Below are 27,742 nucleotides of genomic sequence, written 5' to 3'. Positions count from 1 at the left end.
TGAATTCCATATTGGGGATGAGGGAGGAAAGATGAGGCACAAGGTTCATTTCTGGGCTCAGGGCCTAGAAGTGCTGCTCTGGGCAAATTGACTTTGTCCCTGGAAATTCACCAGGCAGTTCTGTTCCTCACCCAAGCCCATTTCTTCCTTCCTTGTAGACTAGAAGAACCTAGAAACCCCTGCTACTGCATCACCACACCCTCTTCTGGGATGGCTCTCAGGGCTTGGGCTCCTGACCCCCCCAGGTGTGGCCATACTTTATGCTGTCGATAGGGCAATCCCACCAGAATAGACCATTCAACCTTAATTCCATAGACAGAGCCTGCATGCTTGGGGACAGGGTCATTTCCTTAGAGTAATAAGAAACCTATTTCGCAGGTTGTAAGAATTAGATGAGATACTCTGTGGTAGACATAGGTGGATCTTGAAAACATTATATGAACTGCAATAAACCAGATGCAAAAGGATAAGTATTGTATGATTCCACTTATATGAGGTACCTAAAGGAGGCAAATTTATTGTGATAGAATAGAGGTTATTACCAGGGCCTGAGGGAAGAGAGAAATGAGGACTCCTTGCTTAGTGGATACAGAGTTTCTCTTGGGATGGTGAAGTTCTAGAGAGGAATAGCTGTGAGGGTTGTACAACATAATGAGTGTATTTACTGAGACTGATTGCACACTGAGAAATGGTTACAGTGGTAATTTTTATATTACCTACATCTCATACAATAAAAAATATTTTTTTTTATTAAAAGAATTAGCTGAGATGATAAAAAGCTCCCAGAAAACCCTGGCCCATAGCAGACACTCACATACCATTCACTTCCTCCCTCACTGAAGTTTCAAAAAATAGAACTATTACATAGTTGTTTAAAGTGATTTTTTTTAAAAAATTATTTATTTATTTTAGGGAGAGAGCAAATGATTTGGGGGAGGGGCAGAGGGAGAAGGAGAGAGAATCTTAAGCAGACTCTCCGCTAAGTGCAGAGCCCCACGCGGGGCTCCATCTCATGACCCTAAGATCACCACCTGAGCCAAAATCAAGTCAGACACTCAACTGACTGTGCCACCTACGCACCCCTCAAGGTGATTTTTGACTATAGCAGCCATATATGATTTTTACAATTGATCATATTCTTAATTCCACTATGACCTGGTTTTCAACATTTATTTTTTACTCTAGGCAACACTAAGACTGCATTAAGACTGCATGAGGACACTGCTTGGGATTTACCCCAAAGATACAGATGCAATGAAACGCCTGGACACCTGCACCCCGATGTTTAGAGCAGCAATGTCCACAATAGCCACACTGTGGAAGGAGCCTCGGTGTCCATCGAAAGATGATGGATAAAGAAGCTGTGGTCTATGTATACAATGGAATATTCCTCAGCCATTAGAAACGACAAATACCCACCATTTGCTTCAACGTGGATGGAACTGGAGGGTATTATGCTGAGTGAAGTAAGTCAGTCGGAGAAGGACAAACATTATATGGTCTCATTCATTTGGGGAATATAAATAATAGTGAAAGGGAATAGAGGGGAAGGGAGAAGAAATGGGTGGGAAATATCAGAAAGGGAGACAGAACATAAAGACTCCTAACTCTGGGAAACGAACTAGGGGTGGTGGAAGGGGAGGAGGGCGGGGGGTGGGGGTGACTGGGTGGCGGGCACTGAGGGGGGCACTTGACGGGATGAGCACTGGGTGTTATTCTGTATGTTGGCAAATTGAACACCAATAAAAAAAAAGACTGCATGAGGATTTTTTTTGTATATATATTTTTTATTGGAGTTTGATATGCCAACATATAACTTAACACCCAGTGCTCAGTCAAGTGCCCCCCTCAGTGCCCGTCACCAAGTCACCCCAACCCCCCACCCACCTCCCTTTCCACTACCCCTTGTTCATTTCCCAGAGTTAGGAGTCTCTTATGTCCTGTCACCCTCACTGATATTTCCCACTCATTTTCTCTCCTTTCCCCTTTATTCCCTTTCACTACTTTTTGAAATTTTTTTTAATAGCAGGTTTGAATGTCCTTTAAGAACATTTCTGTCACCAGTAAAAGGTAAAACTAAATTGACTGTGTGACTGATTCACATGCCGCTGTGAGTACATGTGGCAGCCATGGCTATTGGTACAACTTTACCAATATGTTTGCAGCTATTCTGCAATTCTATTGATTAGTTAAATCATGTCCCTTCTCAGATTTGCCCAACCACTTCCAACCCTCGCCTCACCTCTACTGCCATTGCCGCTGCCACCACTTCCAACCAAGGACACACAAGCCCCGTGGGAGAGATAGCTTCATACCTGGACTCTCAGCCTAGGTTTGGCATCGCTTGTGTGGCCAACTTGAAAATCACCCTTAGAGCTAGTATTGTCATGACATCTCAATGCCGCTGAGCGGGTGGCCAAACTCCGCTAATAGGTGAACACAGGCTGACATTTCATTGCTCTTATCACTCAGCCCTGTTTTCTGGCGAGGTTCCCCACTGCCTGATGAGACTTTAACCCTCAGCCTTTTGTTAAATGAGGCTTACGTGCGGGGTCCTGGCCTTGGACGCCAGGGTGAGGCACTGTCTTGCAGAATAGTTCTGTTTTATGGTTTTCTGTGGTGGAAAATTGTATTGTTCCACATTTTAGCTTTGGTTTTGTAATCACTGATTATATAATGAATTCTGATTCCGTGCCTGCAAAATTCATCTGCACTGTTAAAGACACAAGAGAATATAGCTGCTTTAGAACACACAGATATAGAGACTCTGCGTTCATGCCTCCCACCCCTCCACCCTTCCCGTTAATCTCATGAAACATCAGCCTCGCATTGTACTACAGTCTGGGGGGAATGGGATGGCAGGGGCACAGCATGACACCTTCTTCACTTCTGTACAAAGAGTAGTAGATTCCAGAATGATTTGAAATGTACTTTCATAAAACATATGCTACCTTTAGTTGGCTAACTCAATCTGCCTCAATCATCTCTTGAAAGCCTGTGTCCTTGACCTCAAGATTAGAGTTGCCAGATAAAATACACAACTCCCAGTTAAATTCCAATCGCAGATAAGCAGTGAATCCTTTTTTATTTTATTTTAAAGATTTTATTTATTTACTCATAGAGACACACACACACAGAGAGAGAGAGAGAGAGAGAGAGAGAGAGAAGCAGAGACACAGGCAGAGAGAGACACAAGCAGGCTCCATGCAGGGAACCTGACGCAGGACTCGATCCCGGGTCTCCAGGACCATACCCCAGGCTGCAGGCGGTTCTAAACCGCTGCGCCACCGGGGCTGCCTAGTGAATCCTTTTTTAGTGTAAGTATGTCCCAGATACTGTGTGGGCCATACTATGCTAACAAATTATTCCTTATTTATTTGAAATTCAAATTTAGCTAGGCATCCTCTTATTTATATTTGCTAAATCTGACAACCCTACTCAAGATCAGACTTTTGTCATTGTCCTATCCACTAGGTCTGTCCTTGTGGAACTCCCATAATCCCTTCTGCCAAGAAGCCTGAGACAGAATGAGGCAAAGGAAGAATCTTAATCACACTTGGCTTTTTGTTCTTATCTAGCTCCAAGCATCACAGATCTGCATTAAATTCATAAATAAATTAAAATCTTTCATTTGGACAGCTGAGGTTTAGTTCATTTTTATCATGAAAGATTTAGCAAGATTGGATCCCATTGAGAAGAAGGATGGTGTGAAGAGGAAAGAATGATCTAGGGATGAAGAGACCTGGCCAGTTACCCCAGGTGAGGGAAATCTTAAAGGATTAGATTAAATGACCTCTAAAGTCCCTTCCAGGGCTAAAAATGCTATGACTCCATCTTCAAAAAGCCTGAAACTGCCAAACTACGTTCTTGAAATCACAATTGTAGATGGAAACATTCTTAAACATCGGAAAGTTTTTATTTATGCTGAAAATTTTTAGTAAGTTGCTTACCAAGTATCCATCTGAGAAGAGTACAAATCTTGACATCCTCAGAACTCTTGCTATCACATTAAATATTTTGTGCAAACTCTTTTACTTAATTAGTATTCAGGGGCAAGATTTGCCTGTCAGAATACTCTAACAGAATTTTCTACACGTCTCACATTCTTAAATGATTTTGGTAAAACCCAACAATCTAAATTGAAGCTTTAAACATGGACTCAAGTCATTAGTAGTTACTATGAGGAGAGACCAGTATGATGTTGGGTGGAAGGAAGATATTTAATGGAAATATTCTTAATGTAGGCCGGAAATACATACTAAGGAAAGAGGCACATAGGTGAGCATACTATTCATTCTTCCCAATCAGATTCAACAAACATATTGAGCACATGCTCCATCCCACACACTCCTCTGGCTTCCACCTCCATTTATAAATGTTTATGGCTTCCAAATCTTCATGTCCACATTTCTCCTAAGTTATAGAACCACATTTCCAACTCCCTGCTAGAAATTCCCACCTGGATGTTCCACAGCCACCTCAAACTCAGTAAATCAAAAATAAAATTCCTATTATCCTCACCCACAACCTGCTCTCCTCAAACTTGGCTAATGTTATTGTTATTCATTGTCATTATTAGCACAAGCTAGAACTCTGGTAATTACCTTCACCCTGAGTCAATAGGCTACCAGTCCACTCAAATCTATCTTCTAGATGTCTCTGGAATCTTTGTCCCCTTTATTCATTTGAAGGCTATGGTCTAATTCAAGTCCTCTTATCCAGACTACTGCAGGTAGTAGTCCTCAGAATCTTTCCCACATATGTGCACAGAGGCAGAGTGGCAGTTCTCACGTATGGCTCTGACCATCTTGTCATAAGATGGCCCTGCTCACGACAGCTGTCCACTGCCTGGAGGAGACCATTCAAACTCTCACATGGTCAGTGTGGCCTTTTGACTTCTGACCACAGCTGACTACTCCAAACTTCATCTCCCTTCTCAAATCTCTAACGCCCACCAATTCATCATTTCCCTGTACAGTATCTCCTTCCTAGCTTGCCTATACTGATCCCTTTATGGAAATACTCCTTCCTCATCTTCTCTGGCTGGCAAATTCCTATTCATCCCTCATGACCTTCTTCAACTGTTACCTCTGGGCAGGCTTCTCCGCCTACCTAGTCCCCTTACTTCACCACCTGCCCTGTTAATGACTCCTCCCCCTATGAGGCCTCAGCACATTGTTCATACCTTAATTGTACTGCTAATTCTTCGCATTACAATTAGGTACTTTTCATCTGCTTCCTCTACTAAACTAAGAACCTTTTGAAGATTGGGCCATGGTTTATTTGGCTTTGCATCCCTAAAACCTAGCAAAAGGGCCTGGTTTTAGGCATGTGCTCCATAAACATTATTTGGGAAGTGGGGGATGGATAAATGAAATAAAAAAGAAATGGCATTTTTAGATAGGTATTGTCCTAGGTGCTTTACCTCATTTCTTTCCTTTAACAACTCCATAGAGAAATCTAGATACTACTATTACCTCCATCTTATAGATTAAGAAACCAAGAATTTCAGTAACTTGCCAAGTCCGAGTAGTTAATAAGTAATATGGCCCACACATGGCTTTTGTCCTCCAGATTCCTTCCATTCTCAACTACGTGGGGGTATTAAGGAGCAAAGAAGGGGTCAAATGTCAAGAGGCCTTAAGAAGCACTATAAGGAGTAGGGATGTTTTACAGGTTGGATAATCTGTTTCTCAATTATTATTATTATTATTATTTTGTTTCTCAATTATTAGAAACACATTACTAATTAAGTGTTCTGTAAATATTTAATTCCAGGCTTCCTGGTCTTTATATTTATTTTTTACATTTTTTTATTATTATGAAATATTTGCTATTACAGAAAGACTACGTAAAACACGTATAGTTTCAGAATAATTACTACATGTGTAACTTCTACCCATGTCAAGAAGTAGAATTGCCAGTGCCTTTGAGCCTGGCCCCTCTTATCTCTCTTCCTGAGCACCGGAGGAAACACCATACTGACTTGTGTGATAATCATCATTTCCTTGCTTTTATTTGTTGCTTTGTTACATAGACAAATAGAGATATACATTAGATATAGATATATAGTATATCTTTCCATACTTTCCTATTGCTGTTATGACAAATTACCATAAATTTAGTAGCTTAAAATTATCCTAGAACAGGGTCAGAAGTCTAGGACTCTGAAGGGCTGTGTTCCTTCTAGAGGCTCTGGGGAGGAATCTGTTATCTTGCCTTTTCCAGCTTTTATAAAGGTTGCCTACACTCCCTTGTCTTGTAACCGGTTCCTCTATCTTTGAAGTTAGCCGCATGCCATCTTCTGTCCTCTCTGCCCTCTGCTTCTGTTCTGTCCTCTGTATGACTCTAACTCTCCTACTTCCCTCTTAAAGAGGACCCCTTTGATTGGGCTCAACTGGATAATTCAGAATAATCTCCCTATCTTATGATTCTTAACTTAGACACATTTGCAAAGTTCCTTTTGCCACATAAGTTAACATGGGATTAGGATCTGGACATCTTTGGGGGCCATTATCCAGCTTATCACAAACAACCCCTTTTAGTAATTTCCTTTAGTTCTTTTTTTTTTAACTTTATATGTGTCGACTCATATGGTATATATTCTTTTGCTCAGTAATCCAATTATATTTAATGTAGTTATTTATATATTAGGATTTAAAACTGCCATTTCATTTATATTTGTCCCATCTATTATGTGTTGCCTTTTCTTTCTTTTTTGTGTTATTGGATTGGTAAAACAAAACAAAACAAACCCTAAAAATTATTCCATCCTTTTCCTTCTACTAGTATGAAAGTTATATACTCTCTATTTTTTAGCGATTACCCAAGAAATTAATATACATCCTTAAAGTCTAATAATCAATACCTTTACCCTTCTCCCATATAGTCTAAAAGCCAAAAAACATTTTAATTCCATTTATGTTACCCTCCCTGACATGCTATTGTCAGATATTTTAATTCCATCTTGTTTTTGGGGATCCCTGGGTGGCTCAGTGTTTAGTGCCAGCCTTTGGCTCAGGGCGTGATCCTGGAGTCAGGGATGGAGTCCCCTGTCAGGCTCCCTGCATGGAGCCTCCTTCTCCCTCTGCCTGTGTCTCTGCCTCTCTCTCTCTGTCTCTCATGAATAAATAAAATCTTTTAAAAAAATTCTATCTTGTTTTTATTGTTTATTTTGTCCTTCTAGACATTATTATCGTTGTCTTATAAAGCTGATGTTTACTTAGATATACCCACATGCTTACCCTTTTGTTTGCTCTTTTTCTTTTATTTCAGGCCTCCCTGTGAGATGACCTTCATTCTACTTAAAGGAAAGGTCGTAAATTCAAATGCACTTGTGGCAAACTCTCTCAGCTTTGATCTGCCTAAAAATGACTTTATTTTAACCTTATTTCTGAGATACTTTTGCTGGGTGTAGAATTCTATGGATTGGCAGTTATTTACATACATTAATGGTTCATTACACTCATACATTAATGGCTTCCTTTGTTACTTCTTTTGTCACTATTTAGAATTCAATTATTTTCTAGTTACCACTACTTTGAAGATCATCTTTTTCTTTGGTTGATTTTAGGATCTTGTTTGTCTTTGGTCTGTTTAAGTTTCATGATGAGTCTTGGTGTGGATATCATTTTATTTTTCTTGCTCACCATTTTTGCATCCACAGGTTGATATTTTTGATTGATCAATTCTGAAAAACCCTGAGCCATTATCTCTTTAAATGTTACCTTTATCTAAGCTCTTCTTTCTTCTCTTTTAGAGGTCTGATTAAATGAATACTACATCTTTTCATTCTGTTCTCTGTGCCTCTAACGTCTCTTTTTTATTTGCTTTGTGTGTCTCTGAACTATTACTAATTTTTCTAATCCACATTTTAGTTTTCTAATTCTATCTTTAGTTGTGTCTAAACTCTTTATGTGTACTGAGCTTTTAGTTTTGGTTATTATATTTTATATTTTGAGTTCTGTTTCTTTCTTTTTCAAATCTGCTAGGTCACTTTATATTGTTTCCATTTCTGTATATATATTTTCTTTCTTTCTTTCTTTCTTTCATTTTTTCTTTCTTTCTTTCTTTCTTTCTTTCTTTCTTTCTTTCTTTCTTTCTTTTTTTCTTTCTTTCTTCTTTCTTTCTTTCTTTTTTTCTTTCTTTCTTTCTTTCTTTCTTTCTTCTTTCTTTCTTTCTTTCTTTCTTTCTTTCTTCTCCTTATATATACATATATTTTTAAGATTTTATTTATTTATTCATGAGTGACAGAGAGAGAGAGAGAGAGAGAGAGAGAGAGGCAGAGACACAGGCAGAGGGAGAAGCAGGCACCATGCAAGGGAGCCTGACGTGGGACTTGATCCTGGGTCTCCAGGATCACACCCTGGGCTGCAGGCAACTCTAAACCGCTGCACCACCAGGGCTACCTCTTCTCCTTATATTTTTTTTAACTTAGTAAGCATAGTTGGTTTTATAGATTGTGTCTAGTATTTTCAAAATCTGAAGTCTTTGGAGGTCTCTTTTTATCCAGTTCTCATTCTTTATGGTTTGTCCTTGTAGGCTTAGACATTTTTGACTATATACTGCTTATTGTCTTTGAAAATTTATTTCAGGGGTATTCTTTGAATCCTAGGATGACACAAATTTTCTCCCGAAAAAACTTTCATTTGTTCTGCTAGGCACACAGGGGCACTTTAAACTAAATTACTTTACACTAAATTTACAACATGAGATGCTTTAATGATTCTGTTTTGTTTTTACTTATTTATTGATCGCCAAAGTGATATGGACTTGGAAGCTATGAAAGTACCAACTTGCAGTTATAACTTGTCAGAGCAGGTTCCTACCATTATCAATTGTCGTGCTTTGCTCATCATAAGGGCAACTTATCCTGTAATCTCCTGGGCCTGAGAGGGGAGGTATATTTACTTTTCATTTCACCCTAGCCCTGAGGGTTTGACCCATACTAGTGAGGGGACGGGCAGGCCCTAAGCTTTTTTCTGTCTCCCTGGAGAAGCTCTCAGAACCTAAGTTCAAGTTTGCCTAAATTGGCAAAAGTTCTTAGTTCAAAAATAGCTTTCAGGTGCCACTTAACTTTCAGAGATTGTCTTTCCCTTTGGTTTTAGAGTTTTTAACTAATTTCCTAGATCTTTGATGCTTTTAAGAAGTTTAAAAAAATGGAATCCCTGGGTGGCACAGCGGTTTGGCGCCTGCCTTTGGCCCAGGGCACGATCCTGGAGACCCAGGATCGAATCCCACGTCGGGCTCCCGGTGCATGGAGCCTGCTTCTCCCTCTGCCTGTGTCTCAAAAAGTTAAAAAAAATACTTTGTTTTGTCTTGTTTTGTTTTAGTGGGTAGTTTTGGTTGTTTCTAGTAGGAGGTTGGTTTGATCCCTATCCTGTCTTATTCCTGCAACTGAAGTCCTTCCCTGATCTTCCTAGACTTGGTTGAACTGTACGCTTAGAAACTAAAAAAACAACATGACCTGCTCTAAGACAGTTAGCATATGGAAAAGCAGCCATATGTTTTTTTTTTTTTAATTCTTCTATACTTCAGGAAAAGAATCTTTGCAACATTCCCTTAAATAGACTGTAAAAACTGAACTAGATAAAACTCTTTAGGGACATATTTAAAAATTTCTAAGAAATGTTTTCAAAAAAATTAAATTTTCTAACAACTACTAAATTATTTTAAAATCGCAACACTTTATCCAGAAATTACTTTTCCAGCAAACTCAACCACCCTACAATCCATGAGTAAATGTAAAATGACTACATAATCCTGTTATATGGCAGAAAGTTCATCACTTTATTTATTGTACTTTAAAAAATATATTTTATTTATTTATTTGAGATCGAGAGCAAGAGAGAGAAAGCATGAGTGAGGGGGCAAGGAGAGAGGGAAAAGCAGACTCCCCACTGAACAGGGAGCCCAATGTGGTGCTTGATCCCCAGACCCTGAGATCATGACCCACGCCAAAGGCAGATGCTTAGCCAACTGAGCCACCCAGGTGCTCCAGTTTACTGTACCTCATTTAACAGAAAGTCCTCAAGGCCTCATTCAGTATTGATTAACTCTTATTTCATACACAATTCAAAGAAACCTCATTCTCTGATTTTCTATCCAGTAAACCCTTAGAAGTAATTACTTGAAAGAAAATATGCATTTTGAAAACTGGGCTCTTTATGAAAGCCACGAATGGCATCTGACAGCTCCATGAGTGGAGAGTAGACAGGACTATCAAGATATGTCCACAAGCTCAAGAAGAAGCACAATGGAGACATTTAGTCCAACATACAATAGCAGCTCATGGAATGCTCTTCGCACTTCTTCACAGCTTTGTGAAAAAACATCTACACTCTTGGTGCTAATCCCGTGACAGCATCAAACCAGTGAAGCTGTTTCTGAAAGCAGAGAGGGATGTGACTCTAATACATTTTCTATACTTATAAGGAATTACAGTTAAAAATAACCTTTACGGTAAAACATTTTTTGTTTTTGAGACACTAACAGCATCTAATAAATAAGCATTTCCATATTACAGCCTATTAAAATCTAACTTCCCTCTCAGACGGACTCCAGAAAAATCAGAGCTTACAAATACCCTAAATGTACCTTTGTGTCCTTCAGCCCTCAATCTAGGAGTTAAGAGAAGGGGTATTTTTCTCAGTATCACTGAGTTCTAAAATAAGAACTTAAAAGAGAAAATAAGTATAGTGGCCATGTTTGAGAGAAAGAGATAGAGAGGGTCTGGTTCTACTGGTTCTACTTCAGAGCAGCCCCACTTTTGACAGGTTAATGTAGATACACAAAAGAGAACTTTATCAGAACAAAATGGAAATTTCATGATTGATAAGTGATAGATAATAATTAGGGTTCAAAAGATACTTATAGAAGGAAGGGGAAGTGATGAGAGTCAAAGAAAGAAAATTCTCCCAGATGGTCTTGCTTTTGTTTATCTCTCTTTTAGCCCTTGCCTCCTGATGTCGAAGGCAGGGCTCTCAACTTACACATTGATTTTGGATCCAACTAAAATCCCTGTTTCAGTGGTATGTTAGAACCATTACTTAAAAGGGTTCAAACTTTGCTAATCCCATGAGATGAGAGCCTAAGTTTAGTATCATTCTCATTATTATATCATTGGTATAATTCTAGAGTCTCAGAAGCTGGAAAACCCAGAAACCTGCTTTTTGTGAGATGCTGGCTACTCATTTCCTTCCAATGTTCTTCTCTGTATTTTCCCTTAGTATTCATCATACCATCTTGAATTTCTAAGTGCTTAATTTATATTTGTGAGTTTTCTTCTTTTATTCCACAAAGGGAGTTAACAACTGAACTACAAGAGAAAGGAACTTACATTTTGTTTAAAATTGGCGAATAGGTTTCACTTTACAAGCTACTTCTGTTCGATTTAAGGGAAAGCCATGTTTTGAAGAATATTGAAATTGCTTCTTTTTTTTTTAGATTTTATTTATTTATTTATTTATTTATTTATTTATTTGACACAGAGAGAGAGAGAGAGGCAGAGACACAGGCAGAGGGAGAAGCAGATTCCATGCAGGGAGCCTGTGGGACTTGATCCCAGGTCTCCAGGATCACACCCTGGGCAGAAGGCGGCGCTAAACCACTGAGCCACCTGGGCTACCCTGAACTTGCTAGCCAGGAAGGAAGAGATCTAAGATCCATTAGCAATGTCTGCCCCAACACTAGGATCGGGAATATGGCATGCCTGTCAAATATTTGTTATCCTTGGCTTAGTTTTTTTTTTTCTTTTTTTTTAATTAATTAATTTATTTATTTATGATAGTCACACAGAGAGAGAGAGAGAGAGAGAGAGAGGCAGAGATATAGGCAGAGGGAGAAGCAGGCTCCATGCACCGGGAGCCCGATGTGGGATTCGATCCCGCGTCTGCAGGATCGCGCCCTGGGCCAAAGGCAGGCACCAAAGCGCTGCGCCACCCAGGGATCCTTATCCTTGGCTTAGTTTGACAAATATTCATTGAATGTAAAGTGCAGGTTCTTTCTTTCTTTATTTGTTTTGCATTTTTTGTTTTCAATAAAGGAGACATGGTTTCTGACTTTGCAAAAATATAATGAACGGCAGACATGTGAACAAACAACCAAAATACCGTGTGAAATATGCAATAATGAAAGTGTACACAAGATCCAGGAGAGAGAGAAGAAGTGTGATGGGGGCATGAGGGGAGAGGTCTAAAGGAAGTCAGATGTCAGCAATTTCAGAAGCCTGGATGGCCTCAGTTTTGGTCCAGATCCATCCCTTCTCACCTCAGCCACTTCCAAATGGCAGAGCACCAGTATATTGCCACTATCTAGTCAGGTTTCCTATAAGCATTCTAATAAGTAGCCATATTGCTCTTCTCTCTGTCATCCACAGCCTTCATCTCATTATCAGCGAAGACTGGTTGAATGCCACCAGGGTATAGACTACTATCCTATGGGCATCTGGAGGAATCAAGATAGAACTCTGTACAGGGCACCTCAATGAGCTCAAGCTGGTTAAAGTACACACGCTAACAATAATAGGAATGGCCCATAGCCAAGAACAATTAACTTTATTATTTTTAAGTTTTTATTGAAGTATAATTAACATATAGTTTTACTAGTTTCAGGTGCATAATATATTGATTCAATGATTTTATAAATTACTCAGTGCTCACCACAGTAAGTGTAGTCACTATCTGTCACCATACAATGTTATTACAATAGTACTGACTATATTCCCTATGCTGTACTATTTACCTTCATAAGTTATTTATAACTGGAAGTTTATACCTCCCAACCCCCTTTATTTACTCTGCCCATCCTCCTACTCAACTCCCCTCTGACAACCACCAGTTTGTTCTCTGTATTTTTTTAAAGATTTTATACATTTATTTGAGAGAAAGAGAGAACACATGCGAGCAGGGGGAGGAGTAGAGGGGAGGGAGAGGAAGGGCAAGGAATCCTAAGCAGATTCTGTGCTGAGTGTGGAGCCCAACACAGCATTCAAACCCATGACCCCTCCAGCACGACCTAAGCCACAACCAAGAGTAGGGCACTCAACTGACTGAGCCACCCAGGCACCCCCTTCTGTATTTAAGGGTCTTTTTGTTTGTTTTGCTTTGCTTTTTAGATTCCACATGTAGATAAAATCATATGGGAGTTGTCTTTCCCTGGCACTTGACACAATACCCTATAGGTCCATCCATATTGTCACAAATGACAACATCTCATTCATTTTTACAGCTAAATAATATTCCATTACACACACACACACACACACACACACACACACCACATCTCCTTTATTCATTCACAGAGAATTATTTTTGTTTTTGTTTTTTAAAATATTTTATTTATTTATTCATGAGAGACACAGAGAGAGGCAGAGACACAGGCAGAGGGAGAAGCAGGCTCCATTCAGGGAGCCCAAAGTGGGACTCGATCCCGGGTCTCCAGGATCAAGCCCTGGGCTGCAGGCAGCACTAAACCACTGCACCACCAGGGCTGCCCAAGAATTATTTTTAAAAGGCACCAGCTTTGTGAGTAGTGTCAGGAAGATCAAATCCAAGATAATCCAAGATTTATGAAAAAGGCTAATTTTGTTTAGGCTTTTTACAATATATGTTTAGACTAAAATGACCAACCAGGGAAGACTATGATCAATTCTTGGGAGAGATATGTAATGCTAACATATATAAGAACATAAGAATATTGTATAAGAACATTATAAAAAATCATAAATTACCAAATAACTTCCCATAATTTTCCACTATGTAAAGTGTTTCTACAGGGTGATACATCAAAATGTTTGTTAATGGGATGCCTGGGTGGCTCAGCAGTTGAGCGTCTGCCTTTGGCTCAGGCCATGATCCTGGAGTCCTGGGATCGAGTCCCACATCCGGCTTCTTGCATGGAGCCTGCTTCTCCCTCTGCCCGTGTCTCGTCTCTCTCTCTCTGTCTCTCTCTGTCTCTCATGAGTAAATAAGTAAAATCTTAAAAAAAAAAACCAAAATATTTGTCAAATGTATATTCTCAGCTCCCATCCCAGAAGTACTAATCCTAAATATCTGGGAGCAGGCTGTGAATGTGTGTTTATTTATTTTTTTTATTTGATAACTTTTTTTTTAAAGATTTATTTATTTATGATAGAGAGAGAGAGAGAGAGAGAGGCAGAGACACAGGCAGAGGGAGAAGCAGGCTCCATGCACCGGGAGCCCGACGTGGGATTCGATCCCGGGTCTCCAGGATCGCGCCCTGGGCCAAAGGCAGGCGCCAAACCGCTGCGCCACCCAGGGATCCCCTGAATGTGTGTTTATAACAGGCTCTGCTTCCCCTAAGTGATTGTGATGTGCTCTAAAGATTTCTTTTTTAAGATTTTATTTATTCATGAGAGACACACAGAGAGAGGCAGAGACACAGGCAGAGGGAGAAGCAGGCTCCCTGAGGGAAGCCTGATGCGGGACTTGATCCCAGGAGCCTGGGATCACTACCTGAACCAAAGGCAGACGCTTAACTATTGAGTCACCCAGGTGCTCCTAAAGATTGTAACCACTACTCTTAAGGACAGAACAACAGCAATTATAAGGAAATGAAGTCCAAAATAAATGAGGAGATGATAAGAGAGTACCAGCTGCCTCAAATGAGTTTAATTATGCAAATCCTGTGAAATACATATAGGATAATAAAATAATTTGCAGATGTGATCATACAAACAGCAATGTCAATCTGTAAGCAGTCCTGGAGAATGGTGCAATCACTGGAAACCTGGACATAGGCAAATATTGGTTGCTATTACATGGCAAAAAGGGGGATTTAAGAAAATATAAAATTGTTGGTTTTATATGGATTCTCAGCAAAACTTTGGAAAGAGTCAACAAAGTCTTTATAAGCAGTTAAAAATGCAGTGTTGATCATTAAGAGTCACCTTGGAGTCACTACAAATAAATCTTTATGTTCCTTTCTTTTTTGTTTTTTTTAGCTGTATTAACCCATTGTTGAAAATAGTCAATTTATAAATTATAAAAGAATACACAGGGATCCCTGGGTGGCTCAGCGGTTTGGCGCCTGCCTTTGGCCCAGGGCGCGATCCTGGAGACCCGGGATCGAATCCCACGTCGGGCTCCCGGTGCATGGAGCCTGTTTCTCCTTCTGCCTGTGTCTCTGCCTCTCTCTCTCTCTCTCTCTGTGTGAGACTATCATAAATAAAATAAATAAATAAATAAATTTAAAAAATAAATAAATAAAAGAATACACACACACTCACAAAAGAATACACATATTAAACTTGCCTCATTTCCCTTTTTTTTTTTTTTTTGTTAGTCTGCTAGAACAGTGGAATGATGAAGTTAGTTTATATTGTTTTCCTTAAGCATTTGACAATGTGTCTCATGATATGCATTGGGCAAGATGGAGAAATCTGAAAAAACTGATAGAACTATTATTATTTATTGAGAGCCTATTATATGTCAGGAACCATGTGAAGCATTTTGTGAGTATTCATTTAATATCAACCCATCCCTATAAAGTAAAAAAAATGTCCCATTTTACAGATGAAGAAACAGCAGAGATTTTTCAGGTAATTTGCCCAGTGTCATATAGCCAGGGCTTGAGGGGTCTACTCTGAGATCAAAGCTTGGGTGCCTAAAAATTGGACTATATTACAGAAGGATGGACTCACAACTGGGTAAAATGCCTATACAGAAAGACTTCATCTGTAGATTCATGCCAACCCGAAGGAATCACTGATGCCAGCCATGAGTCTACAAAATTGCACCAGACTAGCTTAACATTTTTATTAGCAAGCTGGATAAAGTACAGAAATTGGGCTTATCAAATTTATGGATGGCAGAAAGCTAGAGGAGGGGATAGCTAATATTGTAAATGAGAGAATCATAATCTAGAATGATCTTGACAGATGGGAATAACAGGCCAGAGCCAGCAAGATGAAATTTAATAAGGACCTTGGTAAAATCCTATTATCCTGGTTACACAAGTAAGTACAGGAACACCCTGCTTAACAACATAATACAAAATGTAGAAACATAGGAAATTCATTAGATCCATTGATATAGTTAGTCTCCTACAGATTGAATTCAAAATGAGAATTATGAAACAACAGCCAAATGAGCTCATGTACTTCTCTAACTGGCTCCATTACCTATACCTCTCCGAAGCTGAAGCTCCCCTATTTCATCCAATCTGAGATGCCACTGATTACAAGATGCACCAGGGCTTAGTACCACTGACAAAGAGGGAAGGAATGCCATCAACAGAACTAGGACACAATGCTTTCATATCACTTAGCATTTTTATTTTATAATAATTGAAAGAACTTTTTGAACTCTAATAGCTCTTTGAGGAAGACATAGTGGCATAGTAGCAGCTCCTGACTTACTGCTACTATCTCTTGCCCAGGAATAGGCTTTTAAGGAGGTTTTTAAGGATGCCAGAAAAACACCCATGGAGCCAGAAAGGGGGATTCGCCAAATTTGAGTCACACTAACCAGTCACAAGGGAAAACCCCTGAAGAACATGTCAGCAGACTTGACTGGAGGCACACAGGAAAAGAACTTCAAAGTCAAAGGACTTAGTCTTCCACCAAGACTCTTAGAATCCTTATGAGAAAAATTTTTCATGCTGAAGGTTCCAGGACTTGGGATTATTTCTATATGAGACTCCACAAGCAATCATGGATTTGGCCATTTCTTCCAAGATTGTTCAGCAATTACTTCCATCAGTATCAAGCCAGGAATGCAGGATGGAGTCACTACTGGTGATGATTAGATTAGTTTTAAAAAAGTAATTGATTATGAGTTACTAAAAAAAAGTTTAGAGACTCTATCACATCAATTGTGCATACTACTGAAGGAAAATACAAGAGAAATAAATAGGTTGAAGTATTCCTCAAATGTCTCATTTGGAGTCCAATCTTCTGAAATACATTTCACTTCAAGGTTGGGTACATATGTCTTGTTTTTCCAAGCACAACTGTCCTCTTTGCCACCAGGAGTGTCAGTTATGCAGGACTTATTTTTTTAAATCTTTTATGATTTTATCTATTTATTCGAGAGAGAGAATGCATGAGCAGGGGGAAGGTCAGAGAGAGAGGGGGAGAGGGATAAGCAAACTCCCTGCTGAGAGGAGAGCCTGATATGGGGCTTAATCCGGGGACCCTGAGATCATGACCTGAACCAAAGTCAGATGCTTAACTGACTGAGCTGCCCCGGTGCCCCTAAGGCAGGATTTATTTCAACAGTTCTTCCAAGGATTTTCTTCCAAGCCAATGACTGCACTTTCTACCCCAAATCTTAATACAGGTCCTCCTTAATCTTTTTAGAACGTGTCAACAGAAGATTTCAGAAAACAACCAGGATTTTTTTACCTCCTAAAATGGTGCTTAAATTGTTTGTTGAGTGAAAAGTTGATGAGTTGCTGTTGTCCATATGTGGCCTTAGAAATCTTTTTTTTTTTTTTTTTTTTTTTTTTTTGGCCTTAGAAATCTAAAGCAAGTTGGTATATGTGCAGGCAGCCACTGCTGCATCTTGTCTGTTGCCTGGCCAGCAGCAATTATAAGATACCATTGATCAGAAAATGCATCTTAATTTCAGAGATGTTAAATGTGAAAAAATATGTATCTAAGAATCAATAAATTTCAATAATTATGCTCAGTTTGCAGGTTGGACCCCATTCAAACTTTGGGATCTATACTATCCCATGACAGGGGAAGTTCAAGGGACTCTTACATTCAAGGATTTAATAGTCACAGTTCTGTCTGGTGTAACTTAATCTAATAATTTTGCTACGAGAAGAATGTGAATCTTCAGCTTTCCAGGCAGGAGTGTGAGTTATACAGCTGGAGAGTGACTTTGGCTGACAATCAGTAGTCCACCTCAGGGTGTCTTCCCAGTCCCTTACACTTCATAGAATGGGCAGTAGTCATCACATACTTGAAAACAATCTTTCCTAAAATGTGTGATGATGAAGTTGGGGATTTTCAGACAATAGGATGCCTCTCTTATAAATATTATAGTGAAGAGCATAAGTATCAAACTCAGGCTGAGTTGGGTTCTATTCTGACACTTACTAGATGATCTTGTCCAAGCTCACCTTGCTAAGCTTCAACATCCCTGTTGGCATAATACTCCATTGGTATAATAATTATTACTATTAAATATGATAATGTATATAAATGCTGAACACTATGCCTGGCATACAGTGAATGAACAATAAATGGTGTACCAGAATGAATGGCACACCATCCATTCAGATGGATCAAAGATTTAAATGTAAAAAGTGAAATGACAAAAATAGTTGAAGATGATATGGGTGATTGTTTTTATAATGTCAGAATGGAGAAGCCTTTCCTAAATATGACATATATGAAGAAGGAGGAGAAGGAAAAGAAAAAAAGCCCAAAATGAAAAGATGGATATGTTTGACCACTCAAAACACAAAACTTTCTACATAGAAAAAAATATCATAAAGTAGTCAGCCAAATGACAAACGGGAAGAAAGCAGTTGTATGACACAAGAGCTTAATTTCCTTAATATATAAAGTTTTAGAAACCAACAAGGAAAACATCCTTAAGCTAATTGGAAGTTTGACAAAGGATATTTAAAAGAAATATAGGGGCAGCCCTGATGGCGCAGCGGTTTAGCGCCTCCTTCAGCCCAGGGCGTGATCCTGGAGACCTGGGATCGAGTCCCATATCAGGCTCTCTGCATTGAGCCTGCTTCTCCCTCTGCTTGTGTCTCTGCCTCTCTCTCATTTTCTCTCTCTCTCTCTCTCTCTCTCTCTGTGTGTCTCATGGATAAATAAATAAAATCTTAAAAAAATAAAAGAAATATAAATTGCTCTTATACACATAAAAAGATGCTTAAAATCATTCATAAGAAAAGAAATTAGGTAGATAAGTAAAAACTACAACAAGCTATTTGGCTTCTGCTCCCTTCCTCCAACAATGTACTCCCTTCCTCCAACAATGTGTTATACCTACTTGCCAGGACCTCTGCCCACCAACTAGTGCAGGTTCTTCCTCACCTTGCTGCTCTTCTTAATTTCAGAGATGTTAAATGTGAAAAAGATATGTATCTAAGAATGAATAAATTTCTGTAATTATGCTTGGACTCCCTCTCTTGCCTCCTTGTAGGAGCCCCCACTGAATGTAAGTCCATTGAGGAAGGAAAGGCTTACCCCTCCACTGGTTCCAGGACATCTCCCCCTAGCTTCCAGCTTCTGAAGATGGTAGACTGGCTCTTCCCAGTGAGGATGGAGCTCTAAGTAGGATAGAGCTTAAAAACATGTTTTGTTTTGTTTTTATGTAATACTGAGTCCATATTCAGAGAGCAATACTCTGGAATATTCTGCACTGATCAACCCATGTTCCTTTCTTAGATAAAGGGCAGTGCATTGAAAGGAGGGCCGCCACCTGGGAGGTAGGTATTGAAACTGTCATTCAGCAAGCAGCTGAAGGAACTGAGTCTATGAGGGTTTGGGGGAAACTACTGGAAGGAAACACAGCTGTCCTAGAGCAGAGGAGGGGCTATCTGTCCTAGGAGATGGATTAGGCTTGCTGGGTATAGTAACTGAAAGCAGAACTCGGGGCAAAGGGTAGAAGTCATGGGAGAAGATTCAATAAACTTCAGAACAATCAGAGCTTGCTAAAAATGGAATGAATGCCTTTTAAGGGAACAACCTTTTTGTAGCTAGATACATACAAGCAAACGGTGGATGATAGACTTTAAGGGAGAAATCCTTTTCAGAGGCTATCACTGGCCAACCTAAGACCTCTCTGTCTGTCTGTCTGTCTCTCTGTCACACACACACACACACACACACACACACACCATTCTTTGTTTCCCCTTCTGCCCTTTATTTTTTCTCCTTAGCATATAGCTAATGCTTAATATCCTATATATTTTTTACTTTTTTAAAAGATTTAAAAAATTTATTTATTCATGAGGGACACAGAGAGAGAGGCAGACATATAGGCAGAGGGAGAAGCAGGATCCTTGCAGGGAGCCCGACATGGGTCTCGATCCCAGGACCATGGGATCACGCCCTGAGCTCAACCACTGAGCCACCCAGGCGTCCCTATATTTTTTTTTAACTTGTTTATTGTCAATCTTCCCCAACCAGAATGGAACCTTTTGGAGATGAGGGGTTTGGCCTGTTCTCTTTATTGCTATATCCCCACTATTTAGGACGTGCCAGCACATAGCAGGCATTCCTTGCTGAATGAATTAATGACCAGGGGTCACTGTATGAGACTCAACCTGGGATGGGTAGTGGGTCTGATTATCTCTGGGTGCTTTCCAGCTTCAAAATCTTTATAGAGGGATCCCTGGGTGGCACAGCGGTTTGGCGCCTGCCTTTGGCCCAGGGCGTGATCCTGGAGACCCGGGATCGAATCCCACGTCGGGCTCCCAGTGCATGGAGCCTGCTTTTTCCTCTGCCTATGTCTCTGCCTCTCTCTCTCTCTCTGTATGTGACTATCATAAATAAATAAAAATTTAAAAATATATGTTTAAAAAAATCTTTATAGAGTTTATAAGTCCTATGAAGTGTGCCCTGTGGCCCCAGCCATTTGGAGCCACCCTTAGCTGCAGAGGCATGTGACTGAGAAGCTCATCAAGGGCATGTGTGCAGATTTCTAAATAGGTGCAGGATTCATGTGGTCAGTGCAAAGCAGAGATGAGCATAACTGTTGGATAGGGCAGGAAGAGGGCTTCAGTGAGGGGAGGGATTTGAGATATGAACCACAGAGAGGCAGACTTAGGTTTTGGATGGGAACCTCAGCCTTTGAGTAAGTTATTCAATATCTTTGAGGCTTAGCTTCCTCATTTATAAACACCTCACAGGATCATTGTGAAAATGAAATATGGATCACTGGGCTCTGGCCAATCACAGAAGTTTGTTGCTCAGAAAGTGCTCACACCCCTTATGGTGATTGCTGTTGTGCTATTTAACTTGAGTTTTGACTAGGCGAGGTTTTCTAAATAGAGATGGGTAAAAAGGACTTGCAAAGTAGAGGATAGGACCTCCGTAAAGGTTCACACGCAGGAAAGCAAAAATTATACTGGACTTCTGACACCGAGATCAGAAGCAGCATGTCCAGACTCAAAGTGTGGGTTCAGATCCTGGCTCTCACTTACTAACTGGGTGACCTTGGGCAAGTTACTTAACCTCTCTCTGCCTCAATATCCTCATCTGCAAAATGGGGCTAATAGCAGTACTTGTGTTACAGGTTGTTGTGAGGATTGAATGAGTTACAATAAGTAAAACACTTGGAAGAGTGAGTAGCACATTATGAGCACTCTACATGTGTTAGCTCTTAGGATTATTATGCACTCTGAAGAAAGTCTACCCATAGCTGCATGGTTAAAGGGGAGGAGGGAGACGTGGGAAGGTAGGGTGAAATCAAACATGAGAGTCATCAGAATGTGAGCTTGGCCGCACATGGGATTTCGCGTGTGTAGATGCGGACCCACCTTCAAGGCCCAGCCATCTCCCCCATCTGCTTCCCACAGAAAGCCTCTTCCAACTGCTCTGCCCCCTGGGTTCCTGGAGCACCTTGGATTGGTGCTTTCCATGTGCTGCCTTGTATGATCGTGTAGGTTTTCATAGTCTGCCTCCCCAACTCAACTGTGAATTCATGGAGGAAGGAAAGACAATATAGGCCAGTCTCTTTCTACTATATTCTGTCATGAGTGTGGGAGGGGTCTGTGGGGAGAGGGGGTTAGAACAGCCTTGGAATCGGGCTGTTCTGCGTTTGAATCCCCACTCTCCTACTTTCTAGACATATGACCTGGGCAAGTTGCTTCACCTTACTAGATTTCTGTTTCATCATCTATAAAATGGAGACAGTACCATCATCTACCTCATAGGGCTTTTGTGAAGATTGAGATAATGCATGAAAAGTATTTAGCACAGAGCCTGTGGTCATAGTAGACATTGAGTAAGTGGAACTTTTGATTATACTCTAGACAAAAGAGAACATTGCTAAGAAGTGACCCTATCAGAAGCACTGTCTGATGAAGTGGATTGGAGCAAAGAGAGTAAGATGAGGCCCCAACTGAAGTAGTCCACCACTGAAGGGACTCTTGATCTATTGTCTTTGGCCCACAGCCTCCCCACCCCCATGGTGGAAGCACTGCTCATTCAATCCCATGAAAATGACAGTCTTAGTTTCAGTAACAAAATAAGTACCTACTATGAACTGTATCAATATTAATTTCCTGTTTGGGACATTGTACCATAGTAATGCAAGAAGTTACCATTGAGGGAAACTGGGTAGAAGATATATGGGATTTCTATTATTTCTTATAATTGAATATAAATGTACAGTCATCTCAAAAATAATTTAAAAATAATTACCTAGAGGCACCTGGGTGGCTTGGTCAGTTGAGCTTCCAACTCTTAATCTCAGCTCAGGTCTTGATCTCAGGGTCATGAATTTGAGCCCTACATTGGGCTCCACACCCAATGTGGAGCCTAATTAAAAACAAACAAACAAATAAAATAAAAATAAGTATCTAAATTAACTCTAATTTTTCATACTCCCCCTTTTGTAGCCTTCTTTCTCCATAACTCCCTATCCATAGGTCTTGATTATCCCTGTGTCCTGCATACGATAGCACTTAGACTGAATAATAGCAATATCCCCCAAAAAACATGGTGAGAAAAAAATAATGGATTATAATTGAGGGTTTGCTATGTGCTAGAATGGTTCAAAATATTTTATATATAATAACTCTTCTAATCTTTACAATAATCCTTGAGGTTTTTATAATCCTCATCCTACAAATGAGAAAAATCAGCCTTTGAAAAATTAAATAGCTTGCTCAAGGTCATGCGGTAGAGCCAAGATTCCAAGTTTACTGTGCTCAAAACCCTCATTGGCCACTATTCTTTGTAGATCTCATAAAATCTGAAAGTTCAATCATTAAAAACAACATTTTAAGATGGATTTTTGATAACCACTAGGTTTTCCTTTATCTGTGCTCAACAGATTCTGTAGACAGACCCCCAGGAATCATACAACACTAAGGAATAGCAAACCCAGTCTCTCGCCTCTGTCAATCTTTTGCCCAAGTGTCTCCTTGTCCATGAGACCTTCTGTGACCAACATATTAAATGCTTGCAACCCCCTACACACACCTACCCTTGTTAGGTGATCAATTGTCCCTATTTGCTGGGAACTGAAGGAGTTCCTAAGATAAAAGGCTTTTCATTTTAAAATCAGTACAGTCCCTGAAAAACCTGGAGGAGCTGGTCCCCCTACCTTGCTACCTTATCTCCTTGCCTTGCAAGTCAGGCAGATATCTAGGGGTAGAGCATTCCAAGCAGAGGCAATAGCAAGTACAAGGACTTGAGGCAAAACATGCTTGGTAAATTGAAAAAAAAAAAAGCAAGGAGGTGCGTGTGGCTGGAGTGGGGTAAATGGGAGAGAGCATAGTAGAAAATTAATCAGAGAGTGAGGGGAGGAGGCAGGTCATGCAGTACCTTGTAGTCTGAGTAATGGCTTTGGATTCTACTTTGTCTAAGAACAGAAGCCATTGGAAGGTTTGAGTAAAGCACTAATATAATCAGACTTATACTTTAAAAGTATCCATATGTTGATAATAAATTGGGGTGATGGGAAGGCAGGGGCAAGATAAGGACAGATGCAAGATGCACAGTTTGGAGGCTATTGCAATTATCCGGGTTGAAAGATGGTGACTTGGACCAGGAGGATGGCAGTGAATATAGTGAAAAGTGGTTAGAATCAGGATAGTTTCAAAGGCAGAGCTGGATTGGCCGATGGATTTGATGTAGGGTAGAAAAAAAAAAAGAAGAGTCAAATGATTCTAAGATTTGTGGCCTGAGCCAGTGATGGAATGGAGCTGCTGTGTGGAGAAGACCAGGGGAGGAGCAGGTTCAAGGGCACAAGAGTTCAGTGTGGGAGGTGTAAGTTTGAGACTCCCATTAGAACACAAGGGAAGTGTTGAGTGGCAGCTTTAGGTAGGTCAGTCCCTGGTTCCTCAGAGGGATCAGGGTTAGAGACCAAGAACCAGAGTCATCACAAATAGGTGACTTTCACCAGCATGTGACTGGATGAGAACACCTGAGAAATGTGTTGACTGAGAAAAGAAGAGAAGACCACGGGCTGAGCCTTGGTTCCTTCCACTGCTTAGCAGGATGGAAGAATAAGAATGAGCAAGGGAAATCGAGAATAACTGGGAAGTGAGGTGTGAAGAGGCCAAGAGAAAAGTCAAGTGACCCAGGTTCTCAGGAGAGAGTGAACTGCTGCGTTCAACAAAGCTGCTGAAATGAGTACCGAGGAAAGACTTTGGCATCTTGCTGGCTGCCATGCAGCTTCTTTGACTAAAAGATGGTCACCGATAACCTTGATGGGAGCTGTTTTTGTGGAATTCTGAGCATGAGAGCTTGATTGAGACTGGGTGTAAAAGACAGTGGGATCAAACAGAAACATGGAAAAGCTGGTGAAGCCCTATTAAAGTCCAGAGTGCCAAAAAATAGTAATGGACCTATGTTAGTTTCTTGGTTTCGACAAAGTACCATAATAATATAAAATGTTGATATTAGGAGTAACTGGGTGAGAGATTTGGGGGAGCTCTCTGTCTTGTCTTTACAACTGAGTGATGAGAAGGACTAGCAAACAGATATCTCTCTCAAGACTGACTAGTTTGTGATTGACTGCTAGGCTCTGAGGAAATTCTACCACAAAAACTTTCAACTTTCAGCTATTTGGAAAAGATCTATTTCCCTATTTAAAGCAAATACTCCTATAGAAGGTAATCCATGAATCATTATTAGTCATTTATACTTTAGTATAGATGAGTTTATCAGATACCCTTTGGGAAGCAAGTGGGGCAAAAAGGCAGGAAGTCGGGGTTGGCCTCCTTCATAATAGCTTAAGACAAGATGTCTTGAGTGAGGCACCGTATGCAGGTTTAGCTTTTTCTTTCATTCTTTACATCACACAAGTATAAACTCCTTTCATTCTTAGGGCTGTTTCTTTTCTCTCTCTCTCTCTCTCTCTCTTTTTTTTAAATGTCTGCTTTTACAAAATTAGCAAAAATTTGGGGCAGAAACTGTTTCTCCCTTGGTTACGAGTGCTTTTAGGAATCGCATTTTTACTAGTTTGCTTCTGGCAGTAACCCAAGGCTAATTCACTTCAGAAAACCGTATCTGAGGCCCCATATGGTGTTGCTTCGTCAGAGGATGATGGTGGGAATGGTAGGCTCTCTGAAAATTACATGTGCTTGCCTTATCTTGCTGTCACAGATCCTTAAAGTTTTTACTTCTTCTGTTATTCAGGCAGAGTGTATTGAATTCCTGGGAGTAGGAGAGAAACTCATAACAAGGTGAGAAGAAGAAAAAAAAACAAGGTGAGAAGATCTCATATTTAAAGAAGCTATTCTCTGCATCCTTTTTTTCTGAGTCAAATATCATACTTGGAAATTTGTCATCCAACATGAATAAATGTCTTAGAGAATGAAGGCAATAAATATATATTGAACTAACTGTATTTTAAATACGTGAGTTCACAGTGTTACAAGCAACAAAATGTTGACTTTTCAAGGATAAAATTATACTTAAATAATTTTATTTTAATTCATAAAAGCAAAAACTTGAACTTCCAAAGGCAGAGGAAAATATGTGCTAGCCAGTTGGTAACTGTGTAATTTCTACTAAACTTTGAAATACAATTGAATTCATTACTATATATGAAATTTTTATCTCCATAAAATGTGCATTGTTGTTTTTTATTAGAAAAAATCCAACCGTAGTATCATTTTTCAATTTACAATGTTGTAATGGGGCCTTTTTGATCTTTGTATACTGAAGTTCTCCCTGGCTTATGAGGCCTGTCATTGCCTTGAAGGCCAATTTATAGAAATATGAGAACCTGCCCAAAACCTCATTAAAGAGAAATACAAAACCTATTATGTTGATTGAATGTTCAGCCTAAAATCACAGTGCAAGTGGAACCAAGGATCCTTGTTTCAACTGCAATTTAAACTGCTATGTTTTAACCTGGAAAGGAGAGGGAGTCCTTAGCTTGCCTTCACACACTGATCAAGGTTCCTTTGGCTTAGCTGGGTAGGAAGGACCCCTCTGGAAAAGTGACATTTAAGCTGAGACTGAGCTTATTTTCATTTTGCACTGGGTTCTGCAAATTATGTAGCCAGTTCTGCTTGCTATAAGTAGTGCTCTGTGGAATATTTGTTCAGTGGATGACAAGAAAGAGCCAGTCATGCAGATGGATTGCCAAGCAGCACCAGCAAATACCAAGACCTTGCAGTGGGGAAGAGCACAGCATGTATAAGCTGGACTGCCATGCTGTATATTTCCAGGGGCGTCATTCACCCTGCAGCCTACTGAATGCCCCTCCTGGAGTTACACAGTGCACAACCTGCATGTCTGCACATGGTGGCCCTGTGTTCAAGAAACAGAAAAGTCAGTATGGATAGATCATTATAAGGTGGAAGAAAGCTAGTGTAGACAGGTTATTATAAGGGAGAGGAGAGCAGTATAACATGAGATGGGACAGTCAGACAGTGGCCAGATCACATATGGCCTCATAGTCCATGGTGATGAGCTTAGATTTTTCTCTGAGATGAGAAGAAATACAGATAAGTTTTAAGCAGATGAATGACATGGTCCAATTCACTTATGAGACAACTCCAGCTTTAGTGTAGAAAATGGGTGGAGGGGGTTAGAATGAAAGCAAAGAGACTAGTTAATAGTCCATGTCAGTGATAGTGTCATGATGGCTTGGACTTTGGTGGTAGCAGCAAAAACTGAAGTGTGAGCCAATTCAATATATATTTTAGAACTAGCAGTAGTATTTAGCAGTGGTATATATGCCTTGTTTCTGTTGACAACCGCTAACCTTTGTTCTAGGACATAGGAAATCACTGAATTCTCAAGGTCATCCAACATGTCAAAGTTGACAGAGTCCTGTCTGTTTCACCCGTTACAAGAGTGCACAGAAGCATAACAGATCTTGGTTTATTTGATCTACGTTTTGAAGTTTTGCTTTTACATGAAACAAGGAACATGTGAATATGTTTGTTTTGGGTCATCAAGAGTCTAGTTCATATTAATAGGAAATAAAATCAGTCAACAGTACTATCAACAGTACTCAAGATGGGAACTGCTGTATCGTTATGACTGTGTTCCCATAGAGGTCTCACAAGATATATAAAAACTCAGGTCACCTTACAGTCATCACATAGCTCAGGATTGACAGTGAGCCTGTTGGTAGATGGTCAGAGTCTGCCTGTAGCTGCAGGATCCTTTCAACAGGCAAAAATGTTCGCCAGGAGCAGGATGCTGGAAGCTGCCATAGAATTCAGCTAACTTGAAAGCCCCTTGATGCACAATTGTCAAAAATTTAGGAATATAAAATAATAAAAATCAAATTGAGCACTTCGGAGATGAACAACTTTGTATGGTGCCAACTCCAAGAGCAACCTCAGGACCAACAGGCAGCCTAGAGCACAAAGTCACATTGGTGGGCTTTGTCCTTGACCCAGGTGTCCGATGCCTTTAGCAAAGCAAGCTGCCTGCACTTTAAAAATCTGTGGCAGGTAGGATCAGCAGTGCCATGGATTTGCACTTGAGTCAGGCTTTCTAGTCATCAGGCTCATCTTTCTAGCAGGGGGTGACAGAACATGGTAGGTAGAAGGGCGTGACAACTATTTTACATTGCTCTGAAGCTGAGATGCAGGACAAGATACGCCACAA

General features: G+C 40.0%; 1 long non-coding RNA gene across 5 annotated transcripts in view; it reads right to left on the bottom strand.

The window, feature by feature from the left end:
• The window catches only part of LOC140603627 (uncharacterized), a 68,033-nt gene that overhangs the window by 14,604 nt on the left and 25,687 nt on the right, over window positions 1-27,742 (bottom strand). For 2 of the 5 annotated variants that reach the window (XR_012006540.1, XR_012006543.1), the window contains exons 7-8: window positions 25,256-25,324; window positions 22,361-22,477 (exon numbers count right to left, since the gene is read on the bottom strand). This is a non-coding gene — a long non-coding RNA (uncharacterized lncRNA). Of the gene's footprint in view, window positions 1-14,321; window positions 15,177-19,099; window positions 19,276-22,360; window positions 22,478-25,255; window positions 25,325-27,742 lie in introns of those variants that run through there. The other 3 variants (XR_012006542.1, XR_012006544.1, XR_012006541.1) reach the window with 3 other exon arrangements.

This window comes from Canis lupus, chromosome 14 (genome assembly GCF_048164855.1).
Source record: "Canis lupus baileyi chromosome 14, mCanLup2.hap1, whole genome shotgun sequence".
Classification (NCBI taxonomy): Eukaryota; Metazoa; Chordata; class Mammalia; order Carnivora; family Canidae; genus Canis; species Canis lupus.
The sequence above is the reverse complement of the archived record's forward strand: the minus strand, read 5'-3'. Positions and strand labels throughout refer to the sequence as shown.